Genomic DNA, 19,866 nt, shown 5'->3' with positions numbered 1-19,866 from the left:
TTTCATAGATCTGTATTTTTATATCATTTAACTCCCATGTTTGACACTAAATACAGTTATATATATATATTTACAATTCACAGATCTGTACTTTAGATACCATTTAACTCTTGCCACTTTAAATACAGTTTGCAAAAAAAAAAAGATAAAAAATTTCACATATCTGTACTTTAAATATCATTTAACTCTTGCCACTTAAAAAAAAAAAATACACTTAATACTTTACTTTAAATACAGTTTGCAAAAAACTAATAAAAATAATCACATATCTGTACTTTAAATATCATTTAACTCTTGCTACTTTAAAAAAAATACAGTTAATACTTTACTTTAAATACAGTTTGCAAAAAAAAGAAATAATAATAATAATAATAATAATAACATTTTTACAGATCTGTAATTTAAATAGAATTTAACTCTTGCCACTTTCAATACCGTCCCCCCCCCCCCTTTAATCTTGCACCAGTTTCCCCGAGCTTATGTCTATCTTATCTCCGCATGAACAAAGAAAATGAAACATCTCACTAATTACATTTCTATTTGCCTTCTAAATATTCCTTATTATTGCTTGAGACTAAACTTAACTTTTAAAATATTTATTGCAGCAATAATGAAGGGCTTCTCATATTAAACCCTCATCCACACCATTCGTAAACAAAATATCCTTTCAGTTAATCATGACTTACAATATTTTCCCAGCAGCCCTCACAATCAAATTATTTAAAATTACATTTCTTTATTGCACATTGCTAAAACCCAAGCGGTGCAAATATCAAGATAGTAAACAATTATTTATTGCAAATTATTATCTGATGTATAGGATTAACAGCTTGTAACTATTAAGATTAATATGCGTGCTAAAACCTATTTATTATGCTTATCTCCTTGCAAATATTTGTGTACAAAGCATATGCCCGCATTTCACAATTAATGGCGAAATGTACAAGATTAACAATTTGTGTCGTGTTTTGTTTTTAAATTTATCTGCATTATAAAATTTGTATTTATGGTTCTTATTAAAGATTTTAATGATGAACTTGGAGACACTATATATAATTTTTTTTTTTTTTTTCGTCTGAAAAAAATAAAAAATAACCTTAAAGGATATTAAATTATAACGTGAAAAAAATAAAATAAAAATACAGCCTTAGCCCAAGGTTCTCACTATTGTCCGCTATAAATCTACTTTAAAATGATCATCTTTGGAATTACAGGATCTTTAAATTCTGGCCTTTTGCAGCGCTAATAAGTTTGAATGACTTTTTAAAAAAAAAAAACGTTACCAGAGGCTGTCTGGATATCTGAGTCCTTTTTTCTGTTAAGAGCACCCTGAATGCAGCTCCGCGTTGAAAATATTGCAAGCATTTATTTTTATATCGCGAAAGAAAAAAATTTAATAAAAAAAATATGTATTCGAAAAACAAAATTTTCTAGGTAGCACACATTGTCTAAATTAAACCAATATACCGGACGGGCGTAATATACACAGTAATAAAAGTTGATTAGTGACAGGCTTTGAAAATCTAAAAACAATTGCATTAAAGGTTAAATTGAAACGCAGTACTTATTGTAAAGATAGGAGTATGCAATAAAGAGCACTTAAGAAAAAAATAATAAAAACGGCAAAAAAACAAACTAAGTCTGGGTATAATTAACACAAATTTGCTGCTGTAGTACTTGTGGAAATGTAGTTAGATGCTCCAAATTACATTTTGTCTGTGGCGAACCTACAATGTCTGTTTTCTGCAAGACTGCAAATTAACAGAATTTGTTTCTCGACGATGGTAGCTTTTTTTTTTTTTGCAGAGGTTGGATTGTTGCTTTAGTCATTTTAATTGCAATAATTAGGTGTACTCTTCTGTAGATGCCTGTTCATAACCTTTAATGCCTCAGGAGCAGTAGGCAGTTTGTGCACAGGCTTGGAAGCCTTACTCGACGTTGTGCAGCACAACTAGAAGTTTAAATTCTTAGGCTTTGCCTTAGAACAGTATTGTAGGTAGGCTGTTAATAAGTACCCAATGCCGTGGTTAGATAGCAGACTGTTAACTTCCAGCTAAGGAACAGCTATCGTGTGCCAATTAGCTGAGGATTTGGGACTTGTTTCCTGCATTTTAAAGACCGACTCAACCCAATACTCAAATGGCAGCCCATTAATTTCCCACTAAAGCCCAGCTATCACCTGCTAATCGGCTGAGGATTTGGGACTTGTTTCCCGCTTTGCCTTGTAGGTAGGCTTAGCAACATTTATTGTTGGGTACCCAAAGGTGTGGTCAGATGGCAGCCCGTTAACTTCCAATTATGGTCCAGCTATCACCTGCTAATCGGCTGAGGATTTGGGACTCGTTTCCAGCTTTTCCTTGTAGGTAGGCTTAGCAACATTTATTGTTGGGTACCCAAAGGTGTGGTCAGATGGCAGCCTGTTAAATTCCAACTATTGACCAGCTATCATCTGCCAGTTAGCTGAGGATTTGGGACTTGTTTCCTGCTTTGCCTTGTAGGTAGGCTTAGCGACATTTATTGTTGGATAACCAATGCCGTGGCCAGAAGGCAGCCCGTTAACTTTCAACTATGGTCCAGTCTATCATCTGCCAATCAGCTAAGGATTTGGGACTTGTTTCCCGCTTTGCCTTGTAGGTAGGCCTAGCAACATTTATTGTTGGGTACCCAATGCCGTGGCCAGAAGGCAGCCCGTTAACTTTCAACTATGGTCCAGTCTATCATCTGCCAATCGGCTGAGGATTTGGGACTTGTTTCCTGCTTTGCCTTGTAGGTAGGCTTAGCAACATTTATTGTTGGGTACCCAAAGGTGTGGCCAGATGGCAGCCCGTTTACTTCCAACTAAGGTCCAGCTATCATCTGCCAATTAGCTGAGGATTTGGGACTTGTTTCCTCCTTTGTCTTGTAGGGAGGCTTAGCGACATTTATTGTTGGGTACCCAAAGGTGTGGTCAGATGGCAGCCGGTTAACTTCCAACTAAGGTATCAATACCATCATCCAATCAGCTGAGGATTTGGCACTTGTTTCCTGCATTGCCTTGTAGGTAGGCCTAGCAACATTTATTGTTGGATACCCAATGCCGTGGCCAGAAGGCAGCCCGTTAACTTCCAACTATGGTCCAGTCTATCATCTGCCAATCGGCTGAGGATTTGGGACTTGTTTCCTGCTTTGCCTTGTAGGTAGGCTTAGCAACATTTATTGTTGGGTACCCAAAGGTGTGGTCAGATGGCAGCCCGTTAACTTCCAACTAAGGTCCAGCTATCATCTGCCAACTGGATGAGGATTTGGGACTTGTTTCCTGAATTTTAAAGACCAACTCAACCCAATACTCAAATGGCAGCCTATTAATTTCCCACTAAAGCCCAGCTATCACCTGCTAATCGGCTGAGGATTTGGAAAATGTTTCTTGCTTTGCCTTGTAGGTAGGCTTAGCAACATTTATTGTTGGGTACCCAAAGGTGTGGTCAGATGGCAGCCCGTTAACTTCCAACTAAGGTCCAGCTATCATCTGCCAATCGGCTGAGGATTTGGGACTTGTTTCCTGCTTCGCCTCGTAGGTAGGCTTATAGACATTTATTGTTGGGTACCCAAAGGTGTGGTCAGATGGCAGCCCGTTAACTTCCAACTAAGGTCCAGCTATCATCTGCCAATCAGCTGAGGATTTGGGACTTGTTTCCTGCATTGCCTTGTAGGTAGGCCTAGCAACATTTGTTGTTGGATACCCAATGCCGTGGCCAGAAGGCAGCCCGTTAACTTTCAACTATGGTCCAGTCTATCATCTGCCAATCGGCTGAGGATTTGGGACTTGTTTCCTGCTTTGTCTTGTAGGTAGGCTTAGCAACATTTATTGTTGGGTACCCAAAGGTGTGGTCAGATGGCAGCCCGTTAACTTCCAACTAAGGTCCAGCTATCATCTGCCAACTGGATGAGGATTTGGGACTTGTTTCCTGAATTTTAAAGACCAACTCAACCCAATACTCAAATGGCAGCCTATTAATTTCACACTAAAGCCCAGCTATCAACTGCTAAACGACTGAGGATTTGAGACTTGTTTCTGGCTTTGCCTTGTAGGTAGGCCTAACAACATTTATTGTTGGATACCGAATAGTGTGGTCAGATGGTAGCCTGTTAACTTCCAACTAAGGTCCAGCTATCATCTGCCAATCGGCTGAGGATTTGGGACTTGTTTCCTGCTTTGCCTTGTAGGTAGGCTTCGCAACATTTACTGTTGGATACCCAATGGTGTGGTCAGAAGGCACCCTTTTAACTTCCAACTAAGGTCCAGCTGAGGATTTGGGACTTGTTTCCTGCATTTTAAAGGCCAACTAAACCCAATACTCAAATGGCAGCCCATTAATTTCCCACTAAAGCCCAGCTATCACCTGCTAATCGGCTGAGGATTTGGGACTTGTTTCTTGCTTTGCCTTGTAGGTAGGCTTAGCAACATTTATTGTTGGGTACCCAAAGGTGTGGTCAGATGACAGCCTGTTAACTTCCAACTAAGGCCAGCTATAATCTACGAATCGGATGAGGATTTGGGACTTGTTTCCTGAATTTTAAAGACCAACTCAACCCAATACTCAAATGGCAGCCTATTCATTTTCCCTTAAAGCCCAGCTATCAACTGCTAAACGGCTGAGGATTTGGGACTTGTTTCTTGCTTTGCCTTGTAGGTGGGCTTAGCAACATGCTTACCCCCTAAGCATACCCCCAAAGGATAAACTGGCCCTCCTCCCGGTACAAATGTGCCCCCCCTCTGAAATCCCACCACAAATCTTTTCCCCTCCCAATCCCCCAGTACAAATTTTCCCTCCTAGTACACCCCCCCGCTTCAAATCCCCAGTCCCCGGACAATTCCCCCCTCATAGAAAAAATCTTCCTCCCCATCCCCCTTCTCAACACAAATCCCCCAAATCAACATTTTTAGCACACCCCCCCCCCAAATTTCCCCAAATTATACTTACCCCTGCTCCCCCTTCCAACACAAATACCCTCCCCCCTATCTCCTTGTGGTGCCCCACCCCCACCTCACAGTGCGCAGGGCAGCCTTCCCTCCTGCCCACCCCATGTCCTGGCCCTGGTTGGAGGAGAAGACCTTGCTCAAAATTAGCATTCCAATTCATCCCAATTGTGTTCAGCAGGTTTGAGGTCAGTGCTATGTGCAGGCCACTTATGTTCCTCCAACCCAAAGTCATCAATGTCTTTATAGAGCTGGCTCTGCACATAGGGGCGCAGAAAAAGCACCTTCCCAAAACCGTAAACCACAAAAAGCTCGAGGCGCACAATATTTTTTAATTGTGTCTTTTTAACTGTGGTATGGTGTGATGGATGTGAATGGTTAAAAGATTCACACATACACATACAGTGCATATAAATTATACTTATGACAAATGCATACAAGTATTAATAACTTGACTAGACATTCAGCGTTCCATGAAAATGCTTTTGCAGTACATTGCAAATTTGCAAAACATCACCTTCTGGTGTGGAAGTCATGAGCTCGAAATAGAAAAGAAAAGAGAAAAAAAATAACCCATAAGCAGCACTTTTTTTAACTTCGCTAATTGAACCTGGGGACACCTGTAGGGTAATACCTGCTACATAGGGTCAGGCAATTTATACATTTATTTTTTATATATATATAAATATAAAACTTTTCCTGTCTGCAACTTCTCAGTGCAAGGTTGAGATCCACACAATCGGAAGTCTTCTTCATTACTCAATGTCTAGATGGCCGTACGCGTCCAGAGTTTGGCCAGGTTATATATATATATATATTTTTTTGTAATACAGTTTCATAAATAATGTATGTATACTTTTATGGAAAAAAAAAGAATCGTTTATGGGTTCAAATAATAAGATGCATGACTTGGAAAAAAAAAATTCGGCGGAATGCAAGCTTAACATTTAATTTATGTGAAATTATCAGGTGTGTGTTATTATGCACATTAATTATAAGGAGCCTTACTGTTGCATAAAACATTGAAAGCCAAAGAAACTTTCTGTTTGCATTGAGAGTCAGCAGTATATATATATATATATATATATACCCTCAGGTGTGTCAGAAATGAGAATTTTTAATAATGCCTTTTCCTTATTTTTTTTTTACCTCATTTCGATTTTATTTTGTTAAATTCTGTGCTGTATACCAGGGCATTTTTTTTCAGAATATTAAATATAAATGTAAGAGGTTGGGGAGGGCAGGCAAGGAGGACTATGGTGGTGTAATGGGGTGAGCTTGCTTAAACGAATTGTAATGCAGAGTTTTATAAAGAGCGTAGAGAAAAAAAAGTGACCAACGATTTTTTCAGCTGAGCAGTGGTGGCTTATTCGTTTTTGGGAAGGCGACCTCTAGAAATATTTTAATGCTGTTTTGGTTTGTGACAAGTAGAATGCTATTGTAAAATAAGTACCTGCTGGAAGCATTACAGGCTTTGGCCAATTCTGTTCCCAAGTTTAAAAGTTTGTATACAATATGTGTGTATATATATATATCTATCTATATATATATCTATCTATATATATATATATATATATATATATATATATATGTGTGTGTGGTGTGTATATATATATATATATATATATATATATATATATTGTTTTCATTGCATTAGTTTTTGTGGGTATCTCACATTTTAAGTTGCTAGCATTTTAATTTTTGGTTCACATATTCAGACAGCGCAGTATCACCACATTTTTTCACTTGGCATATATATATATATGTGTTGTGACAGGAAGTCAGGTAAATCTGTGGGTGTTGTCACAGACGGGAGATACATTTCTGCCTTGTTTGGACAATACACCAATTATTATCAGGTGTCGGCTGCAGAAGTAGCCAGAAAGGTTTTAGGCCCCTTTCAGACGTACGGACGAACGGTCCGTTTATTACAAGTCTGTTTACGGACTTGTAATGTATCCCTATGGGATTGCAGACGTTAGCGGATGATGCATCCGCTAACGTCCGCAACCATCCGCGTCCGCAAAGATCCGCTTTTGCGGACGGAAGAAAACCCTATTTTTCTTCTGTCCGGCGGAACGGATCGGATGAATATGGACACACGGTCTGTATTCATCCGATTCCCCATAGGGGAGAGCGGAGGAGAGACAGGGCGGTCTCTGCACAATGTGCTGGGATTGCCCTGTCCGCCGACAGCTCAGCGGGGATTACGGAGGAATCCCCGCTGAGCCAAACGGGCTAACGGAGCGGATCAATTACGGATCCGCTCCGTGTGAAAGAGCCCTTAAGGCGTTAAAAAAACTTCAGCTGTTCAGAATGAGACAACTAAAGCCTCTATAAGTAATCCAGAGGATTATTACTGATTGCTGCATCCTGAGGTTTTCTGAGTGAAGGAGAGCAGTAGCAGAAATACTTCTAAAGAGGTGAGGTGCTGTTGATTTTTCTGTGTGATAAAAATCAAAAAGAGACTATTGTTTTCGGCTGTAGGATCAGCAGTGTCTACCCAGCAGTAGGCTGTGCCAGACTCCATAGATAGGTTCCTGTGTGGTGAAGGTAGACGCCCCAAGTGGCCAGGGTTTATTTTATGTTTGATTTTGTTTATGCTGTTTGGATGCTTGCACTTGTTTCCAGCAAGATGGAAGAATAAACCAAAATCTTTGTTTTCAACTGTCTTCGACTGCCTTTCTGTATAGTTTCGTGTGTAGTGAACCCATCCAGAGGGTCACACACCCAGCTACCGAGCTAATCCCTTACAGTGCATATATATATATATATATATATATATGTGTTTGTATATATATATATATATATATATATATATACAGTGTGCGGGGACCGCCCTGTCATCCGCCGGCTCGGCGGGGATCAACGGAGCGATCCCCGCTGAGCAAGCGGAGGTTCACGGGGCGGATCATTACTGATCCGCCCCCCGTGTGAAAGGGGCCTTACACTTATACCTTTGTTGAAGCACCTTTTGATTTTATATTAGCACTCAGTCTTTTTGGGTATGAGTCTATCATCATGTCACATCTTGACATCTTGCTCTTCTCTGCAAAAACACTCCAAATCTGTCAGATTGTTGGGACATCTCCTGTGCACAGCCCTCTTCAGATCACCCCACAGATTTTCAATGGGATTCAGGTCTGGGCTCAGGCTGGGCCATTCCAAAACTCCAATCTTCTTCTGGTGAAGCCATTCCTTTGTTGGTTTGGATGTATGCTTTGGGCCGTTGTCATGCTGAAACATTTAAGTTCCTCTTCTCAACATCATGGAGTTTGTCTGGGATCACATGGAGAGACGGAAGGATTTGAGGCAGCCGACATCCACAGACGATCTGTGGTTGGTTCTCCAAGATGTTTGGAGCAACCTACCTGCCGAGTTCCTTCAAAAACTGCATGCGAGTCTACCTAGAAGAATTGATGCTGTTTTGAAGGCAAAGGGTGGTCACACCAATTATTGATTGGATTTGGATTTCTCTTTCGTTCATTTACTTTCCATTTTGTTAATTGAAAAAAAAATAAACTATTAACACTTCTATTTCTGAAAGCTTTCTTCATTTACAGCATTTTTTCACACCTGTCTAAAGCTTTTGCACAGTACTGTATAAATATATATACAGTATGTCATAAGCAGGTGTACTGAGGATACGAGGGAGGCTGATCAATACGCAAGGTTTCGCTGTCTGTCACACACCCTTGGGCATTGACTAACAGGTTGGCAAATTATCATGAGTACTCCAAGTTCCCCAAACAGGGCACAGTCAGGAAGTGTAAACAGCATACACACTGTTATATCCCACCATTGCCAACAAATTTCAATGCCCCGGTGACTTGCTAACCCAAACCAGATCCTTGTTTAACCACTTGAGACCCACGCTATTGACAAAAGACGTCAACAGCGCGGCTCTCAGGTGCCAACTGTACGTCTTTGGACGTCATTTAAAGTGCATTACCCGCGCGCGCCTCTGGGGGGCACGCAGTGGGTAAACACTGTCCCGGCGCATCGCTGGGAAGCCAATGCATGTACCTGGCGGCCGCGATGTTTGCCGGGTACACGCGATCGTCTGTAACACAGCAGGGACGTGGATCTGTGTGTGTAAACACACCCAGGATACACATTTAACCCCTTTCTCACCCCCTAGTGTTAACCCCTTCACTGCCAGTCACATTCATACAGTAATTAGTGCATTTTTATAGCACTGATCGCTGTATAAATGTGAATGGTCTCAAATTTGTGTCAAAAGTGTCCGATACGTCCGTCGCAATATCGCAGATCGCAATTTTTTTTTTTACAAAAATTCGTCGAAAAATATGTATCGGCCTTAACTGAGAACATTTTTTTTTTTTTTTAATTGAAATATTTATTATAGCAACAAGTAAAAAAAATATATATTTTTTTTAAATTGTCGCTCTTTTTTTGTTTATAGCGCAAAAAATAAAAACCGCAGAGGTGATCAAATACCACCAAAATAAAGCTCTATTTGTGGGGAAAAAAGGACGTCAATTTTGTTTGGGAGCCACGTCACACGACCACGCAAATGTCAGTTAAAGCGACGCAGTGCCGGAAGCTGAAATTTCGCCTGGGCACGAAGGGGGTTTATGTGCCCAGTAAGCAAGTCGTTAATGGAGGAGGAATAAGGAGAGAGCTTACTTTAGGCAGATAAAACCACACTGTGAAGCAGTGAAGCGGCATCAGAGGCCACCACTGAAGGACAATTTACCCAAATCTGGATGGCTGGACAAACAGCGGCAGATACAAATCTTGCATACAATCTGGTTGACTCTAAGGAAGCCTTTGCTAACCAGAGGAACCCTTGAAATTATTATTATACAGGATTTATATACAGTTTAATATAAGGTGGGTGGTCAAAAAGTTATGGCAAAAAGTTATGACTGATCAGTGTATAGTCTGTGCTAGAGCAGAGACGTGGGCGGGGGCCAGCAGACTCCACTCATTCATTGCAGGCTCCGCTTAACCTCCCTGGCAGTATGATCCTGTCTGGAATTACGTACCAAAAGCGGTACAATTATTTTGCCATGAAATTTGGCGTTTTATACTGTAGGCCTGTAATTCTTAGTAATAACTCATTTAAATCTGACCAAACAAGAGTCTAGTAGCATCCTGGGTATGATTTTTTTTTTACAACAAAATTATAAATTATAATATAATACATAATTATAACAAATAATAATATAATTATAATAAAAATTATTCAATAATGTAATCAACTCAAAATCACAGAACTTGCTCAGTTGCAGAATTGTCGCTGTCATTACTTTTATTTTTTTATGACGAATTTCCCCACAAATCGCTATCGCTCAATTCTGCAAGTGATTATAATTTATTATCGCTGTTTTCTAGCTGCTCTAAAACCATTTTTGACATAAAGGGACACTTTTGGTTGCTATGGACAATCTCCAGTTTGCAGGGAGAAAGAACAGTTTTTATTATATAAAAGTACATGTAGGGCACTGGGCAGACCACTAGGGACAAGGGGGGGGGGGGGGGTGTGTATTTTCTCTTACGTCGTCTCTAGTCGGCTTTTTCCGGCGTATAGTTAAAGCTGGTATTTTGCGGCGTATAGTTAAACTTGCCATGTTAAGTATGGCCGTCGTTCCCGCGGCGAATTTTTTTTTGCGTAAGTCGTCCGTGAATAGGGATGGACGTAAGTCACGTCTAAGTTAAAAAAATTACGTCCTTGCGACGTCATTTTGCGCAATGCACGGCGGGAAGTTTTGAAACGGAGCATGCGCAGTTCATTTGGCGCGGGGACGCGCTTCATTTAAATGAAACACGCCCCCTAATCGCCGATTTGAATTCCCCTGCCAGAAATACACTACGCCGCCGTAACTTACGGCACAAAATCTTTGAAGATTTGAAAGAACGCCAGGTAAGGTACGGCGGCGTAGCGTATCTCTGATACGCTGCGCGGGTGCAGATCTCTGTGGATCTGCCCCCAAGATTCCAGAAGAAGACACATAAGGAAAGTATTTTAGACACTGTCCCAGAGTTCAGCCTTATGGTTCAAAGTCAGGAGTTGGGGATGTGCATTACTTTACAAAAATGTGGATGGAAAGCACTTGGTCGGTGCGTATTTCATCTGTGCGCGTTTATCTGGGGGTTGCCAGTACGCCGCTTCCCGAAATGACTACATCAAATAACGTATTAGGCGTCAGGATATTACAGAGACACTAAATGTAAATGAGATATCATGTATGTTAAGTAAAAAACACACCAAGTACTTTGATAACAAATTCTAAGCATCAATTTTCCTTCCCAATTCTTCTTCGCGGTAAACGTATACATTAATGAATTTGTCTCCTCTGCATCGCGACGTTTGCGTGTGACTTGAGTTACACGTTTGAAGATGATATTCGAGGAGCGGCCTCGAAAAGTAATTTGTACATTCATCTAGGTTTTAGATGTTTTATTTAAAAAAAGTCACGCGTGATGTATAGTATTCAATTTTATTTTGTTCTGCGAATTTTATGAATGATGTCTGAAACTCCTTAAACCCTTGTGAATGACTTCATTGCCGCAGTATTTTCTGAATTTCAAAAACGGCTTTTTGCATGGCATTAAACGTTATGGGAAGTGCAGAATAATTTTCACGACAGGACTGGGGATGGGAGTTGATAAGCGCAATCGGTATAGAATCAAAAAGATCAAGAAAAAGTGGGCAAACTTTTCTACGGTTCCAGAAGCATTCCTCGATGTGTATGTAACCCCTAACAACGATATTCTGAGATTTGTTCCTTTTAATCTGTTAAACACCCTGGGCCAGATTCTCGTAGTTTGGCGTATCTTTGCGGCGGCGTAACGTATCCGATTTACGTTACGCCTCCGCAACTTAGACGGGCAAGTGCTGTATTCTCAAAGCACTTGATCAGTAAGTTGCGGCGGTGTAGCGTAAATCGGTCGGCGTAAGCCCGCCTAATCCAAATTTGGAACAGGGGGGCGTGTTTTATGTAAATAACTTGTGACTCGACGTGATTGTAGTTTTTCCCAGTGTGCATTGCTCCAAAGTACGCCGCAAGGACGTATTGGTTTCGACGTGAACGTAAATGACGTCCAGCCCCATTCACGGACGACTTATGCAAACGACGTAAAATATTTAAAATTTAACGCGGGAACGATGTCCATACTTAACATTGGTACACCGCATGTACGCCACCATATAGCAGGGGGACAAGAACTCACGGGGGGGAGCGGCATGGAGGGGGACAAGAACGCACAGGGGGAGAGCGGCACGGAGGGGGACAAGAATGCACAGGGGGAGAGCGGCACGGAGGGGGACAAGAAAGCACGGGGGAGAGCGGCAATGAGAGGGAGAAGACAGCACGGGGGAGAGCGGCACAGAGAAGACTTGTAACTCCCCCCACCACCCGATACCTGACTGCTCAGGTATCGGGTGAAGCATCGGAGCATTTCAGCCGAGTACAAGTACTCGGGAAATGCTCGGTATCGGTACTGATACCGATACTATTATAGGTATCAGGACATCCCTACTGGCAACCCTGATGGGGCCCCCTAGTGCCATGGGGCCCTTGGGCAGTGCCCGAGTGCCCGAATGGTCAGTCCACCCCTGGTGAGGACACAGAAGAACAATTGGGTGACAGGGACAATAAGTTGTCACCCTATAAGAAGAAATGCCTGAATAAGGACCTTCATGGCATATTTACAAATGAAAGGTCCACTGGTTTCCCAGCACTGCTGTACGTTGACCATCCCTTGGAAGTTTGTCTTTCTTTTGCAGTATTTAGGAGACGAAGTCCAAGGACAAACGTTAGCAGTTCTAGTAACTGATTCCAGAATTACTGATGTTTGTATTGCTGTCTAATACAAGAACTGAATTCACTCCCATGTATGATTATAAGCTCCGGGAAAGTCTACTAAACCATAATTACCTCAATGAAAACAAAAGGAAGGGAAAAAAAATCTTTTAACAATTTTCTTTTTTTTTACTTTCTCTATTTGGATTTAGCCAATTATCCAAATGTTGCAATTTGCAGTTTTCCTCATTGCTGCAGCATTCAATCACGGAATTCTGTAGAGCGGCGGAAGGAAGCAGGTGCTGCAAAAATACAAAGGAGAAAATAGTGGAGATGTGGCTTCAAAGTGATCCTGTCCTCCATGTTGGGCCCCTTCAACGTGGCGGCTGTCCTGCTGCAGTGCATCACTCCTGGTGTTTAAGTGCGCCAGAGATGCTTGAGGGACAAGTGTAGTGTCCAGCTAAGCCCTGTCAAAGTCTATTGTAGGCCACGGCTGAACGGGACTGAACAGTGAACACTGTACTGAGTGGACCTTCCTTCCCTGAATGCACAAGACCATAAATGGTGGTACTACACTGTACAATGTTTAGCCCTGTTCAGCCACAGTCTGGCGTAGAGCTTGACAGGCTGCCTGCAGCAGGGCTGGACCCTACACTTCAGTGTTGCCAACCTACCAGATTGAAATTTACTGGCACAACACCCGAAATTTACTGCCGCAGCCACGTTTCACTGGACAAACATATCTATATTTAGACAAAAAAGGCTAAAAAAGATGAAAAAACAAAATGGGGGAGACACTAAAGTCTTTTTTTTTAGGGTGGAGTTTGGGTTTGCCTCGAGGTTTGGACCTGGAAAAGCAGTTGTTGTCGGTAACGGGTCAATGAGCTGCAGGTTGTGGATTCCAATGACCTACTATTGCCATGTGGTCATATTAAGTCAACAATGTCATGATCATCCTTCTCCCCAGAGACGTAGCTTGAAGCTTGTGGGCCCAGATGCAAACATTGACCTGCCCCATCCCCCCCACTACCACCCACCACTTCCACTGTGCATGCAGATACATCCACTGCACGCCAAGATACTCAAAGTGACTTATGAGTTTTAAGTTCCCAGAGTTGCTCCTTACATCAGAGGACAGGGATCCCCGCTGGAGATTTAGAGGACAGGGACCCTGGCAGGTCACTTGGCAGAGCTCCTTTCCTATCCCATCACTGTATACAGCTCCAGGGTAGATCGGAGCTGGACTTTGTGGAGGATATGATAATATGACAGGGAGGCTGCAGGGGCCCCCTGGAGCTAGGGGCTGGGTTGCGATTGTGACCCCTGCAACCTCTTGTGCTACGCCCATGCTTCTCCCTTTGTGTGCTTGAAGCCGTAGGGTGGGGAACCTACTACCTGCAACTTACTGGCCCCGAACTGACAGCTTCTTTCCAAATTTGGTCCAAACTCAAACTCATTCCTAGACTTTTTCTACCATCACTCTTCTATGTTTTTGTGTTTCCATATAAGAAATTGACCAGATCCTGATAAAGAACTGTTTCAGGTCGAAACATGTTAAAGGATAGAGGGAGTGATTTTCTGAGTAAGTGATTGCGGAGGTGACATTGTTTCCCAAAAAGCACGGATAAGTCAGCTATGGGTGATGGAAGATCAAGCCAACTATCGGCATATGTGATGCTGTTTTAAAGAAACTTGAATTTATGATTGCTGAACAACTTAGATACATCTAACAAGGAAGTGAGGTGTGGACCAAAAATGAGGTCTGAATCCCAGCAATCATTTATGACATATGGTGAAAAGACAGACTAGTAATGGTCAGGGAGAGCTTGCACTGATTGATTATACCGTAGTAATAACTCAAAAAAACAGGCAGCTAGCATTTGAAGAAGGAGGTCAGCAATGGCAGCTCCCATATTTCTTTTATGACAGGTTACCTTTAAAAGCTGGAAAGCTGATGTCAGCTTTTAAGTGCTACACCTTTTTTTAGAACACTCAAAATCCATATTTCAGTGATCTGGCTCCAGTATACTCAAAGCTGATTGGCTCATTTTAAATGACTTCTAGAGCTTGGCAAGTCATGGTTACTCATTAGCAGGTGTTCCCATTGTATGCACCTATGGCAATCACTAGAAATGTAGTGGGGAGGGTCCGGGGGTCTTCTTCCGACTTCTCTGCTCTCCGGGGGTCTTCTTCCATCTTCTCCGCTCTCCGGGGGTCTTCTTCCATCTTCTCCGCTCTCTTCTTCTGCTCTCCGCGCTCCCCAGTACTTCTCCCGCTCTCCAGTGCCTTTTGCCGGGCTGCCCCGACGCTATCTTCTTTGTAGCTCGTTTACTAGCGGCGGCGGGCAGCCCGGTCTTCCTTGTCGCCTTCTTCCGCATTGCCTTCTTCTTCCCTCTTCTTTTCTTCCGATGTTGACTCGACGCTCCCTGTAATGCCGGGTGCGCGGCTCGCACCGATTTATATAGGCCTCTTATGACGTCAAAGTCCCAGCATGCTCCGGGTGGTGTCACCACCCGGAGCATGCTGGGACTGTCAGAGACCCAAATTCAAATGATCAGGTGAATTCAAGCTAACTATTTCTCTGAATCCTTCCGCTAAATTTAACATAGCACCGGCTCTGAAAGTAGCCAGGCGCTACACATAGTTGAGTGTAACTGCAATGCCTCCATATTTTCCTTCCTTCTCCCGTTGTGTGGGCAGCGATCCACACTCTCAAATCTTACTTTTGGACATGTTACAACATATCCACATCTCAGCTATTTTATGGCCTGAACTGCCACAGGCAGTTATTTACAGTCCTGGCGCAAATCGTTATCTGGGGCGCCATAAAAGTGTCTGCGGAGAGGCAATGCCGTTTTTACCCTAAATATTGTGGCGCGGAGCAAAGTCGATGATTCACCTTTGCAGTTTCATAAATATTGTCCTTTCACTGATCTAATTTAATTTCACAATAAATATCGGACGCGTTTTAGAAAAAAAAAAAAACAGAAAAGTGTTGTATTGTCTCGTGCATGCTTTTATCAGGGAGTCGTAAAAATGGTGGAGGAGATTTACGACGGGTGAGGTCAGTTTTTTTCCTGTCATTCCATCACTTAGAGAGCCAGAAGTATCCCCACGCTGAAAATGATTGCATTAAAGTTGTGAGTTATTTGTTTCATAAGTCTCGACTGCGCCGGGCCTTTCAAAACACTGGCATTGAACAATAGTGATGTGTTGGGGATTTAGGGTGGCAATTAATTCATTTCCTCTCATTTTGTTTTCAAATATGCACTTTGAGAGAATTTTAAATTTAAATTTTCCAAGTTTGCTGGTCGTGGTGGAAGGGATTTAATGGAGAATGAGACAAATGGATGAGCTTGACTGGAAGAGAGCAGACGAAAAACGAGGCTGATCGTTGATTGAGGAACACAAATTGTTGAGGAACAATTGAAAAAACTTGTACTTTGGAAGACATTTTAATGTAGGTACTTTTGAGGCCCGGTTCCCACTGGTCCGACAAACGCTCCGACATTGGGAGCTCATGTCACATGACGTGTGAAAATGAATGTTTCCCTATGGGAGCCGTCTTAACTGGTCCGACACATGTCGGAGCGACTTTGAAAATGCCCCCTGTACTACTTTGGTCCGACTTTGATCCTACTTCACTCCATTGAATATCATTGAAGTCGGATCAAAGTCGGAACGCCGTCTTGCATGCTCCGACTTTGGCATGCGACTTGTACTCTGCTGATCTTGAGGGGGAACTCCATGCCAAATTTTAACTAAAAAACTGGCATGGGTTCTCCCTCCAAGAGCATACCAGGCCCATGGGTCTGGTGCGGATTTAAAGAGTAACCCCTACGGCGAAAAATCGGCGTGGGGGTCCCCCAAAATCCATACCAGACCCGTATCCGAGCAGCAGCCCGGCCGGTCAGGAAAGGGGGTGGGGACGAGCGAGCGCCCCCCCTCCTTAGCCGTGCCAGGCCGCATGCCCTCAACATGGGGAGGTAGGTGCTCTGCGGCCCCCCACCCTAAAGCACCCTGTCCCCATGTTGATGAGGACAGGGCCTCTTCCCGACAACCCTGGCCGTTGGTTGTCGGGGTGCTTATCAGAATCTGGAAGCCCAGTTATCGGCCTCCCACCCTAGGTGAATGAGTATGGGGTACATCGAACCCCTACCCATTCACCTGGAGGAAAAGTGTCAAAAAAATAAACAGCTCCGGGGGTCTTCTTCCGACTTCTTCGCTCTCCGGGGGGTCTTCTTTCATCTTCTCCGCTCTCTTCTTCTTCTCTCCGCGCTCCCCGGTTCTTCTCCCGCTCTCCGGTGCCTTTTGCCGGGCTGCGCCGCCGCTATCTTCTTTGTAGCTCTTTTACTAGCGGTGGCGGCCAGCCCAGTCTTCCTTGTCGCCTTCTTCCGCGTCGCCTTCTTCTTCCCTCTTCTTTTCTTCCGATGTTGACTCGACGCTCCCTCCCGCTGTAATGCCGGGTGCGCGGCTTGAACCGATTTATATAGGCCTCTTATGACGTCACAGTCCCAGCATGCTCCGGGTGGTGTCACCACTCGGAGCATGCTGGGACTGTCGGACTTCAAGAAGCAGGGCAAAGTCAGATTCAAAGTAGTACTAGTGTCGTGTCGCACCAGTGTGAACCCGGCCTGAGTCAAACAGAAACATTTAAGAGTGTTCTGCTCATAAGAGCTTACAATCTAATAGAGTGGGGCAAGTGGTACAAAATACAAAATCTGTGTGGGATGGGCTGATGGAAACATTTTAAGTTCAGTTAGTTGGAGGCATGATAGGCTAAATTGAAATCTATGCGTCCGGCGCCCTGCATGTAAATTAGGGCCGGGGCGCATGGTTTAGGGGGCAGCGCCCCTGCGCCCTGCATGTAGTGTAGGGGCCAGGAGCATGGATTAGGGGGGGCGGCGCTCCTCCGCCCCTAATATAGGAGCCACCACTGCCTAAAGGAGAAGGTCACTTTTACCACTGAGCCACCAAGGTTTCCAACACAGCACTATTAGAATGGAAGAGAAGGTTGCACACTACGGACAACAGAGAGCAGAGAAAACCGCAAAGTGCGCAATGAATTCCAGACTAACTAGGAAGGTGCGCTATAGGAGAGACAACTAACTAAAATCGTATAAAATATAAAAGTCCATTCTTATAGCCTCATTTATTAAACAAAGATCTCAGCTGGATACATTTACAAACACAAGAACACGCCACTCTAAGGCACCTCTGCGTTATGCAGTCGGTTTAGGCTCTTTAACCACTTCAACCCCAGACCAATATGCAGGTTAAGGACCTGGCCCCTCTTTGGGATTCGGCACTGCGTCGCTTAAATTGACAATTGCGCGGTCGTGCGACGCGGCTCCCAAACAAAATTGATGTCCTTTTTTTCCGACAAATAGAGCTTTCTTTTGGTGGTGTTTGATCACCTCTGCGGTTTTTATTTTTTTGCGCTTTAAGCAAAAATAGAGTGACAATTTTGAAAAAAATGCAATATTTGAGCTTCGGAACGGGTCGCTAGCGCGTGCCGGCGGTGCGCGCGCGACCCACGGCTGGGCTCTTAAAGGCGACGTACCTGTACGTTCCTGTGCCCAGCCGTGCCATTTTGCCGACGTACATCGGCGTTAGGCGGTCCTTAAGTGGTTAGTAAATAAGTTCATTTGTCTTCGGTGGAAATGGTGCAACCTGTATAAAGTGGAGACGCTGTAGCAGCTAAAGGCACATCGGGTCTGATGGTTCTGCCCGGCACGGCGGCACAGCGGCACGGCGGCATTGCTCAGGTTCTGGACAGAAACCTTCGTAGGGGGTTAGGCGACAATTATTCTGCAGAAATGCAGCTTTCTTCCTCCGCCTCTCTACAAATGAACGGACAGATGCGGAAAAGTGCCACCATTTCTGTTTCCAGACTTCCTTACGCCGGGCAGAAATCATTAGAGCTACGACGGGAATGGTGTGGTTGACCGGCAGTGTGAAACGGACAGAATTAGCTCAACTTATATTTAACCAAAATACCAAGTACACACCAGATGCCGCTGAAAGGGAAAATGGTCTCTTTGTTCCTTCCGAAATGTATGTGAAGTACAATTATAGATTTAGTAAAAGCGGGAATAAACCCAAAATTAAATTTTTTATATATCTCAGCTTACCTTTTATTAGATATAGTGGCTGCATTACATAGAGAAAGGAAAAAATTGGAAACTCGATCTTCTACAATTTATACATTTATTGTAGCAAAATGATACAAGGGCTTACTTGTTTTAGCCAGGGTCTGGAGCACATAATGCACAGAGCACAGGGGTCTGGAGTGCACAATGCACAGAGCGCAGGGGTCTGCAGTGCATAATTCACAGAGCACAGGGGTCTGGAGCACATAATGTACAGAGCACAGGGGTATGGAGTGCACAATGCACAGAGCGCAGGGGTCTGCAGTGCATAATGCACAGAGCACAGGGGTCTGGAGCACATAATGCACAGAGAGTGCAGGGGTCTGGAGTGCACAATGCACAGAGCGCAGGGGTCTGCAGTGCATAATTCACAGAGCACAGGGGTCTGGAGCACATAATGCACAGAACACAGGGGTCTGGAGTGCATAATGCACAGAGCACAGGGGTCTGGAGTGCACAATGCACAGAGCGCAGGGGTCTGCAGTGCATAATTCACAGAGCACAGGGGTCTGGAGCACGTAATGCACAGAGCGCAGGGGTCTGCAGTGCATAATGCACAGAGCGCAGGGGTCTGCAGTGCATAATACACAGAGCACAAGGGTCTGGAGCACATAATGCACAGAGCGCAGGAGTCTGGAGTGCATAATGCACAGAGCACAGGGGTCTGGAGTGCATAATGTACAGAGCACAGGGGTCTGCAGTGCATAATTCACAGAGCACAGGGGTCTGGAGCACATGATGCACAGAGCGCAGGGGTCTGAAATGCATAATGCACAGAGCGCAGGGGTCTGCAGTGGGGGGGGGGGGTGAGTCATACACTCGGCGGCTATGGACGCAGAGTGTATGACACGGGAGCGCGCCCACAAGGTAACCCCCCCGGGAGAGAGAGCTTCCCAAAGAGGGTTATCTAATGCGGGGAAGAGCCACGAGAGCCGCCATGGGACCCCAGAAGTGGAGGATCAAAGCAAGTTTTCCCATTGAAGTC

The sequence above is a fragment of the Rana temporaria genome, chromosome 11, assembly GCF_905171775.1.
Source record: "Rana temporaria chromosome 11, aRanTem1.1, whole genome shotgun sequence".
In the NCBI taxonomy this organism is placed as follows: domain Eukaryota; kingdom Metazoa; phylum Chordata; class Amphibia; order Anura; family Ranidae; genus Rana; species Rana temporaria.
Note: the sequence above shows the minus strand (reverse complement) of the source record.